Raw genomic sequence first — 11345 nt, 5'->3', positions numbered from 1 at the left:
CCCGTCGGAGGTGTCAACCCGGCCGTGACGGGTCGGTTCCGGTCGGGTTGGTCGGTTCCGGCGGGTCTTCGGTTTGCCTGGACACCCCTAGTCACATCTTATGGGGGTCCTCACAGTTGTATGCCTCTTGGCACGGCCCTTGATGGTAGAATGATGGATTGTAATTTTCTTGCAGCAGAATTTGTGCCAATATTGTAAGAAAATCACACGGCCACAATTGATCACCTTAGAGACTTCATTAAAGCGAAGTATTATGGGCATAAGATTTCTTACTATAAGATATGGGATGCTAAACAAAAGGCTATTACAAAGATATTCGGGAATTGGGAAGAGTCTTACCAAAGGTTGAGAAAGTTGTTGTTGGTATACTTCGATTAAGAAACTGGCACTCGGTACTGGTATCACACCATACCTAGGTACGAGTTCGCGCTATGTATTTTGGACTTTCGCTCCATGCATTGAAGGATTTAGACATTGTAAGCCAGTGATCAGTATTGATGGGACCCATTTGTATGGTAAATATCAATGGGGGTTGTTGATTGCAATGGCCACCGATGCCAACAACAAGGTTTTGCCTTTCTCTTTTGCCGTTGTGGACAAAGAGTCAGGGCCTAATTGGGGGGTGGTTTTTAGAATGCTTCAGGATTTCACTGGGGGATGTGATAGCAAATAAGGACATCTGCATAATTTCTGATCGACATAAGGGTATTCAAAACGCAATTGCAAACTGGCCTAAAGATGATGGTGGACGAGTATGAGTATTTAACAGATATTGCCTTCGACATGTTGCTAGCAATTTCAACACACATTTTCAGGACGCTACTTTAAAGTCATTGGCCTTGAAAGCGGGGTATGCTACTTAGGAAGCTAAATTTGAGTTGTACATGCAACTTATCAAGGAAGCCGAGATTGAGGCCCTTAGGAAGAAACTGAGAACCAAGCGGCAGGAAAGTGAACCTGACTCATCCATCATGCCATACACATATCTAATGAAAGAGGATCTAGACATGTGGACCCAACTACATGATGGTGGATACCGTTATGGGGCTATGACAACCAATGTTTTGGAGTGCTTCAATAGAATGCTCAAAGGTGCCCATGGCCTGCCCATTGCTGCAATGGTTGAATTCACTTCAAGCAAAAATTGTCGCATATTTCCATGATTGACACAAAGAAATTACTCATGATCTCTCAAAGGGCAAGGTGTGGAGTAAATATGCCTTAAAAATCTTTGGACAAAACCTACAAAAATCTACAACACACCAAGTAAATGCGTATAATAATCAGAATGGTACATATCAAGTAATTACTGCATACAACACCTACAGCTCTGGAGGGGGACACCATATTCATGAAGTAAACCTAGTGGACAGAACATGTCATTGTGGAAAGTGGCAAAATCGAAAGATCCCTTGTTCACATGAAGTTAAGCTTGGATGAGAATCCACTCTAGCTGTTTAAGCTTTAAAGTGATTTGAGATAACCTTTGTCTTCCCAAGACCATCATCCATGAAGCAATAACTTAACGTTCTAAAAGAGAATGTAAAACAAATATAAGAGAGGGGAGATTAATGGGTAACCAATCATTAAACAATAACTTCATACAGGCATAAGCAAATTAGCAAAAAGTCATTTGCATGATACACTTTCTAAGAACCCTCTATTGATAGTGACAGATAATTATTTCTCCCCTTATAACCACAATAAAAAAAGAAGCTGGAGTATAGATTCTTTTCTTTTCATATATATATAGATTCTTTTCTTTTCATATATATGCTATATCAGCACCCAAGGCACTAGCAGAGAGAGAAATAGCTGTGAAGCAGAGTCCTAGTTTTCTGCTTAATAGAGTGTGACAATTGTATCACTATAAGGCACTATTTCTTTACACAATCAAATGTTCATTACATTTCTATAAGGTATGCTGTTCAAAGACTTTAATTCCTTACACAAAATTTCAATGTTGCAATTCCTTATAAAGGAAATATATATCTGAAAAAATGTTGTAAAAATCATAAATTGAATAGAGTTGCAAAAAGTCTTTCAACTGATGCACTCTCATGATAGCAATCCTTCTCATGAGGCTGGCAATGCAACAATAAGATTAATGAAAGTGACTAAGAAAACATGAAAGGTACCATGTTTAGTGATAGCCACTCTTGAGGGAGTGGTGCAGGTGCTAAAGGGAATCAAAAGAAGATACTATTGTTAGATGGACAGAATCAGATCATAAAAAACGATGAAAATTATAGCCACTTCATTGATTCTTTCGATCATACCTCAGCATTGATAATAAAAATGCATCAAATAAACACATAGGGGATTCGAAAATCTCACTACCTGACTATTCACTAAACCTTAATGCTGAAACCCAGTTGAATGCTTTGGTGTTACATAGTTAGACCAAGAAGTCCAGAACACACAAGAAAGATTAAACTCAACCTAAATCGTTCCGAGCCTTGCATTGTATAGGTTTTCCCACTATTTGTTTGCCCATAAGCAAGCACAGTGCCTACAGCAAAGAAAATGAGATTATTCCTATTTATATTAATAATGAATAAAATGCAACAAGTCCAATACAAGCTAATGGGTTTTCAAGGAAATAATATAGCTAACCTCTTGCCCATTAAACTAACCACTATTGCCACAAACACATGTATGAGAATGTAAGAAAGTAGTAAACTTATGAGGTTTTTGAATTCTAAAGTAGGAATTGAAGTTATATAACATGACAGCATAGTTTGGAATCTGAAAGTAACAAATGTAAAGAAGTAAGAAAGGGAGCAAGTGGGGTTTGCTGACAAAATTCACATACAAATTCAGATGGGGTGCTGACCCTAATGCATTTTACGCTTATGTGTCTCGTATAGTGTCTGGTATGTGGGGGAGGGGTTATTGCATCTCCTTGGTCAGGCTCGACATGTTGCTACAAATATGAAGTTACAACTAAACAATGGATTAAATGAATTCTAATACCAACCATAATAGCACTCGCAAAATTAATAATTACATTAAATGACTTGTCATACTGTGGGGCCAGTCTTGTGTCCTGCTTTGTGACCACCTATCCCACAAGGAGATGTTTTTGTTGTGCGTTTAGGTCGACCTTGTTGGGGTGAATGTAACCCAACTACCTACTCATTCTTGACATGCACATTTGGCTGTTTTGCTTGACTCCCAACAACTAAAGATTCTACAACTGCGAGGGAGGATGGTGTAGCAAATGAAATGTGAGTGAGGCCCGTAGTCATGGGATCTATATGCAGTCCAAGAGTGGGCATGAATGACATGGATTCACTATGGGGTGGTACATGGTCTATATGAGTGTGCACGACAAGAGGGGTCTCATTGAAATCAAAGTCGAGATCAAAGGATGGTAGAGTAAGTGAAAGGTGAGCGGGGTTAGAAAATGTATGTGAGGTGGGTGAAGGGATCTTGGGGTAAGAAGATGTATGAGTAGTGGGTAGAGGGATCTCTATGTCAGGAACTACATGAGCAGTACGTGGAGGGATCTTAGGAAAAGGAGATGCACGTGGGGGTGGAGGGAAACTGGGGCAGGAGATGCATGTGGGGGTGGAGGGGATTCGACCTACTGACAACCTGATGGTGTGTAGCACGCTGACCATGGCTATGGCTTGCAGGAGTTGAGCTCGTGCTTGGTTGTCTAGTATCTTGTGGCACTTTTGGATTTGCACCATCGGTATCATCTAAGGGAAGTTGGGCAGTTATACAGTGAAGGCGATCCACTGCCTTAAGTACAGTTATAATTTGCTTGTACTCAGGACTGCCTACTGTATAACGTGTCAACAGTTGCTTGTGACTGGCAACCTGCAAGTAAATAAATACAATTAGTACATCTAACACAAAAATGGTGATACACAACAAAATTTGAAAAGAAAGGTTGAACCAATTACCATAATAAGAACTGAAGCGACAGTGTGGTCGACAAAACTCCAAGTCACCCTATCGTACCAACGGAAGTATGGATTAGCAAGCAACATATCACCCTCTAGTCGTGCTCCATGACTTAGTAATCATGCTCGACTATTCCATACTTGGATATGGCTTTTGTGTTTGTCCCCCCAATTCACTCCAGTTTTCCCCCTTAAGTCTATTTTGTGAAAGGTGTCGTCAGTACCAACAGATGGGGGCACTTCTTGTACCATTTCAAACTGATGAACAACACGGTCCGATGTATGTTTCTCTACTAGTATGTTTCTCTACTAGCCAGAAACATACAAGTGGCACCCTCACCGTCCACACGTCCCTTCTTGCGACATAGAATGTGACAGGTGGCCTAATTCAGCTTCATATGGTTGCCACACCACCTGAAACAGCCAAATAAAAGGGTTGCATATTATAAAATGTTCCGTTATTTTCAACTATGAGCTATTTTACAGTTATAACAGTATACAATAGTCATAAACAATAGAAGAAACACAATTTGGGTATCTGGCTGGGATGCATAGAATCTAGAAGCTACTGGTACCGAACTAGAGCAATTTTGGCGGGGCTATTCTTCATGTTCAAAACCCATGCGGTCCTACAATTAAGAAAGAAGGAGTCAATATTTACCAATTATGCAATCTAATAAAAAAGAAAAAGGAATTATATGCTGATGGAAGCTGAAAAAAATCCATACTGTTTATTTTTCTTTCAAATACTACTACTATACTACAAAAGCATCCTTAGTTGTAAAATAATACTTGAATAATGCTAAGTTTAGTTTTTTATCAACTTAAGTAGTTGGGACAAGTAGGTCTAGACTTCTTTATTCGAAGACATAAATTTAATTGGTGAGAGAAAGGGAAAGAGAGAGTATAATAAATTCTTTTTTTTGTTCATCATTCAATGATCATAATTTTGTTGGCACGCTAGCGCACAAAATAATGATTACTTCTTATAGACTAGCAAGAGTGAAAAAAAAAAAAAACTTTATTTTAATTCTTTTCCTTATCAATAGTTGTGGAATTCAATTAATTTTTTTCCTATGCTATTTATCCACAAAACTTAGCAAAAATATTCCAACAAAAGGATGAGTTATGAAAGAAATAATAAAAAAGAAGAAATTGAAAGAAAGAATCTAATTAGCAAAAACTAAAACTGAGAGAGAGATACAAGCTTTGTATCATATATATGGCTCATTCTTCCTACAATATTCTAATTGAGAATTTCCCATTCATGAAGTGTTGTATTGTATATAGCTGAAAGGAAAAATTAATAAGATACAAGCTTCATTATCTCAAATTAGATAGCATTGGAATAGTTAATACTTGGAATTGAGAATTTGAAGTGATCAACAACAATAAATGATGGGTAATCGTAAATTTAACATTACATACCACTAAGTTTATACTAATAAATGATTATCTAAACATATGATTAGTGGTAGAGTTAGAAATTAATAACACCTGTATTATACATCAATCATAACATATGACCTCAGTGGTTGTGAAACAATATATAAAAATAAATAACAATCCTATTAATTTTCAAAATTTAAGGAATATCAAGGTTAAAATTTTATTTTCTATGCCTAACAATGTGTCATGTCGTTTAAAATTATGGATCTATTTCCAATAGAGAAAATCAGTCAAGGAAAAGACTTACTTAATGGACAATGGAGAAGGAGGTAATGGTGGGCCATATGCATCATCTGGTGGGAGGTCCAACCTTGGGCACAAAAAAGGGAATCTAAACCATGCCCAATATTGAACCAGTATCAAGGCCCCACTAATCTGAGTGGCACCTTTGTCAGTTGCCCTGTATAACTCTCTGTACAACCATGCAAGGCAAGCGCTCCTCCAACTGTATCGAGGTGGATCTTGAAGGTTCGTTAACATCTGCAACCACATCGTATGCAATCTATCGCCAGACTTGTCGGCGAAAATTGTGTCTGCCAAGAGTGCTAGAATATAACACCATGCATACTGATACACAACATCCTTTGTTGCACCATCGGGCAACCCTTGGTCTACTTTTTAAAGTAGCCGGTTAATTTGGATTCGTTGTCCTTTAAGTACCACAGGGTTAGTAACAATTCCAAGCAAATTCTCACATTCAGTAGCCCAAGTCTTGTCAGTTGTTCCAACAATTGCCTCACCATCGATTGGAATCCCCAAAAGAACCTCCACATCTTGTAATGTGATTGTCGTCTCACCATGTGGCAAGTGAAAGGTGTGGGTTTCAGGCCGCCATCGCTCAATGAAGGTTGTTATCAAGTTATGATCAATCTCTCTAGATGGGGTCCTATACAGCCCCTCTAATCCAACTCTCTTGACAATGTTGAGGACACGATCATCCACCATCGGGCGTCGTTTTCGGAACTTGTCATTACGACCACGGCATTTCAGTGCCCTCGGATCTTGCACATGATAGAACCATGGTGATGAGATGCAATATGCCATAACCTTTGTATATATGATTGTAGCTATTGATCCCAAAAAACAAAAATAAAGCGGTTATCAAGGGAAATTAAAATATCATCCCAAAAAACAGCAACAACGGGAGAAAAATAAAAGGATGCAATGCACTTGATACATTTGTTTTTAGCCGTTTATCCTGCTACTTATGTCGTGCATGCTAGTGTAAACATTGCCATAATAGCAATCCAACCCATTACCCACCATGTTTACAACGAATACATACATCAAAATTTGATTCTCTCTAGCTCTCACAATTCAATGTCTTTAATTATCTAAGTGTAACCTTTTTGTAAGGGTGTGCAACAGTCAACCAACCTAACTCAACCCAACTAATGGACATGACTATGCATTCAAAACTAGTAATACCATTGACACTTTAATTTTAGAAATGGAAAAAAAAAAAAATCAACAAAATGTAAAAGGATAAGAACAAAATATTTAACAGGTGGTCGGTTTTAATTTTACCTTGCCTTCCCAAACAGCGCACGATTGATGTTCTTTTAGAAACCTTAACACCGAACCCTCCATAGGACCAGGACCGAACTTATCAGGGATCTTAGTAGCAACAACAGCCATACTGCACGAAGTTTAGGGGGTCAAGAGTAATATAAGCACATGTTGAAGATAAATTGGTAAGGATCTCAATGTATAGCCTAATTTCTTGCACAAACGATAAGTATGACAATCAACCATAGGGAATAAAGATACATACACAATAATCAATGTGCTACCAACAATTGTAAAAGCAAAGCTTTATGTTAAGATTAAAGAAAGAAAGCTTAATTTGTAGCACAATTCTGACATTGACGACTTTTATGTTTATTATGAAAAACACGCACAATACTTTGAATGGTCAACATTCTAATTAAGAAAGAAGTCAAAATTATCTTTAAAAATGATGCAAACTAGGGGGACTAACTCAACCTAAACCTATATTCCATATCAAACAATAACAAGCTGTCTTCTTTGATTATTGTTACAGATTTTGCATTTTGAAATAAAATACTCAAGAAAGCTACAATGATAGCTAGCTGCAATCATACAACACACTTGAATGAGATGATTCCATCCATCTGAGAATGAGTTTTCCATAGGCTTATAGTGATAGTAATCATAATAGATCACGAGAATTATGTGAAGCCTGTGATGCAATAACAAAGCCTGATTGTTATCAATGCATTAATCATGTGGCAATAGGTTAATGATTTAGTAATGATGCAATATATTAAAATTAAAGAAAACAGCAGGTGCTGGAAGTTAAAAATGCAAGATCAAGATGCATGTACCCCACATCTACATGACTTCTATATCCTCTATACCATTTGTTTCTAGCCATATTCAACACAAAGATTCAACAATTAATCTAAGTTAATACTGCATTACCAAGCAAAGAATTAGGGAAATTCAAAACCACATAAATACATAATGCAATTGAATATGTGATAGGTAAGAACCATAAACAGTATTTCAAATTAGTGGGATGGGGATTCAAAATAAAGATACAATTTTTATAGCATATATTGGATTTTATGCTATCAATTGCAAGGAATAGAGAGAGAGTCCTTACTTTTGTGATGGACTACCAGCGGAGCCAACCAAAATTAGTGTCTGAGGGAGAAAGGCTGAGTGAGGCGGAGTGGTGGAGACGGAACAACAGAGCGAGAGGGAGCGACGGTGACGGAGCGAGAGGTAGCAACAGCGACGAAGCAAGAGGGCAGACTGAGTGGGAATGAGAGAGAGAGTGAGAGGGAATGAGACTGAGAGTGAGAGGGAATGCGACTGAGAGTGATACTGTGAGTGGTGTTTTTGAACTTCAGTTTTTGCAGTGACGGCGATGGAGCGAGAGGGAATGAGAGTGAGAGGGAATACGACTGAGAGTGATACTGTGAGTGGTGTTTTTGAACTTTTGATACTATGGTGTTTTTGAACTTCAGTTTTTGAGTGCGATCTACACGTGCTGAAAAGGAAATCGAGTTCAAAAGACTCATTTTCCATTTAACTTAATCGAGTCCAATGGACTCGATTTCCTTTAAATCAAAACAAGTCCAATGAACTCGATTTCTAGGCTTACGTGGACACATTGTCCACCTCAGCTGCTGGCGCAATAGCAAAACCGAGTACAATATACTTGATTTTAGAACCCCAAAATCGAGTCCTCTGGACTCGAATTGTTAGAAACCAAAATAGTTTCAAACCTTGGCTAACTAATAATATAGTTTGGGTTTTATAGTTATTTTTTTAAAAAAAATCCAACGAAAGTATAGAGGTGGGTTACAGAAGCCTAATGGGGTTGCTACGCCTACGCTGCCACCATTGTGATCAAAATCAAAATACAAATTGATAATTTTGAACTCATAATTATTCAAATAATGATAATTCAATTTATATATCTTTTTGTTTTGAAAATTACAAATATAAAATCCAAAGACTTTGAACCTGTAAAGTCTTAAAAGAGAGTTTGGAGATTATTTTTTTCTCCAGAGTCTTTAAAGTCTCCTTTACACTATGCAAAACTTTTCAATTTAGAAAATTGTTTCTTATAGTACCTAATTTTCCACACCATTTTTTTTTTTTTTAAGAACACTAAGATCGCCTATTGGAATGTATCAATCTTTCTTTTTTAAATAGTAGTAACGGAGGTGGTGTCATGGCAAGGTATGGTAAACTAGTTTCATCAATGTAGAGGATCTTTTCAATAATTAGGCAAAGCAGAGGTGGTGTCATGGCAAAGTCCTAGGATTGTGCTACTTGTCCCAATATGTCTACCGTACCAAACACCAAAAAACTGGGCCAAATTGTAACTGTTACCAGTGAAAAGCCTCCCTTTTCAATCACAAGTGGTACTTATTAACAGGTCAGAATCATATTGTGAAGTTTTTAAGTTTTGCCTGCTGACCAATGAAGCCAGAAAGACCCCAAATGATTTATCATAAAAAAAAAAGAAAAAAGAAAGAAGGGAAATGAAACATGAATATGAGCAGAAAGATGTCCTAATGTTGTTCATTGCAAATAGAACATCTGCCAATCACAAAAATTGGCCTATTGTGATTGTATTTGCATCAGCTGCTTAAGTACCTTAACAAAATTTGCTCACCATAAACATAAAGCAATGTCTTGTTGCTGTAGGTGGAGCTTCCAAAACGCCTTGTGGCTTGTTCTTTCACTGATCGTGTCTTTTTCTCAAACTCTGGGATAGAAGCTAACGAAGCTGCTATCAAATTTGCAAGAAAGTTTCAAAGATTTTCACATCCTGATGAGAAACAGCTAGCAACACAGTTCATTTCTTTTACAAAGAGCTTCCATGGGAGAACTATGGGGGTTGTTGCTTTGACAAGCAAAGAGCATTAACGGTCACCCTTTGAGCCTGTCATGCCTGGAGTCACATTCTTGAGTATGGTAATATGCAAGCTGCAATGGAACTGATTCAGTGTGGAAAGCAACGGAATTGTCTCCTGGTTTTTGACGAGGCAAGCAGCTGTTAATTTTGGAAAGATACTCTATTATAGATGCTAGTTTATGTGGTCCAAATCTATAGGCCAGATTTTATTATGAGGATGATATTATACACGTAGGAACTGCACTTCCAGGACTCATACCTCCTCCTGTCCAACCCCCACTACCACCGGCTTAAAGCATAATAGATTTTTCCAATTCACGAAACGTGATTTATATAACAAGTTGCTGTCATTACATGGCATTTTGAGTCAAGGAGAAAGGTAACACATTGGACTTCAATTAAGATTGTCTACAAAAGTAAGTGCTGCACTAACCCAGCACTAGCACGGGTGTTCTTCCCTTTTTTTTTTTTTTTTTTTTTTTTTTTTTTTATACCAATAAAACAAAGTCAATACATAAGATCTGGAGTAATCCAGCTATGATTTCCTGGGATGGTAGCTGCTAGATTAGCTATACAATAAACTGAGTCCAAAATGGATCTAGGGACATGCAAGGCTTTACAGCTAACACCCTGCTGTTTTAAGGATCTAAGATTTGCTACCATTACCATATCCTGCCAGCTATTAGAGCATAAATAGTTACAAGTCTGAACGACCTTATTGTTGCTACACAAAAACAAAATTCTGCAGAAACCCAATCTCTTAGCTTTTAAGGTTGCCTCCACAAGTGCTTCCTGCAATGCTGCATAAGTATTAACAGTTGCACAACTGGTACCACTCGAGAAAATGGCAATTCCTTGGAGATTGATGGCTTCATAAGCATAGGCAACTCTTCTAGATTTCCTTTTCCTAATCCTAGCAATTGTGATCAACAAATCCCAATGTCCTTCAAGGTTTTGGTATGCACAAGGATGTTGCACAGGTCTTCTTCTCTGCATGCTTGAGCTGCTAAAAGCCACCTGAAACCTGCATATGAAATTTGAACAGTTAGATTAACTTCCATTGGATTAGGATCCTTGCCCTCATGTAAAACAAGGTTCCTGTGATTCCAGATAGTCCAAAGGTAGGTGAAAATAGCTTGGACATAGTTCATCATGTCTTGATCCAAATTCTTGTAACAACTCAGAACATTACAAATCCAGGCCTGCATTGATAAATCTCTTAAATTAGAAGTGTGCACAGCTAGTGAAGAACCATGCCAGTAGGCTCTAGCAAAGTGCAGTGAAGGAACAAGTGTGAAGTAGATTCTTCCTCTTCCTTGCACATGGGACACGTACTATCTGTAGGAATACCTCTATTTTTCAAGGTAAGAAAGGTAGGGATACTGTCATGTAAGAGCTTCCATACAAATAGATTAATTTTGTGGGGGACTTGCACCTTCCAAATTAACTTCCCCACCTCTGGTGGGATCAAACTAGGTATGAGTTGAAAGTGTGCATCTTGCAAATGGTCTTTAAGTAGTAAATTATAGGCTTGTCTGACAGTATACTCTCTAGAATTTGAGTGTCTCCACAACAGTTTATCT

The sequence above is a fragment of the Quercus robur genome, chromosome 5 (assembly GCF_932294415.1).
Source record: "Quercus robur chromosome 5, dhQueRobu3.1, whole genome shotgun sequence".
Lineage (NCBI taxonomy): Eukaryota > Viridiplantae > Streptophyta > Magnoliopsida > Fagales > Fagaceae > Quercus > Quercus robur.
This window is presented reverse-complemented; position numbering follows the sequence as displayed.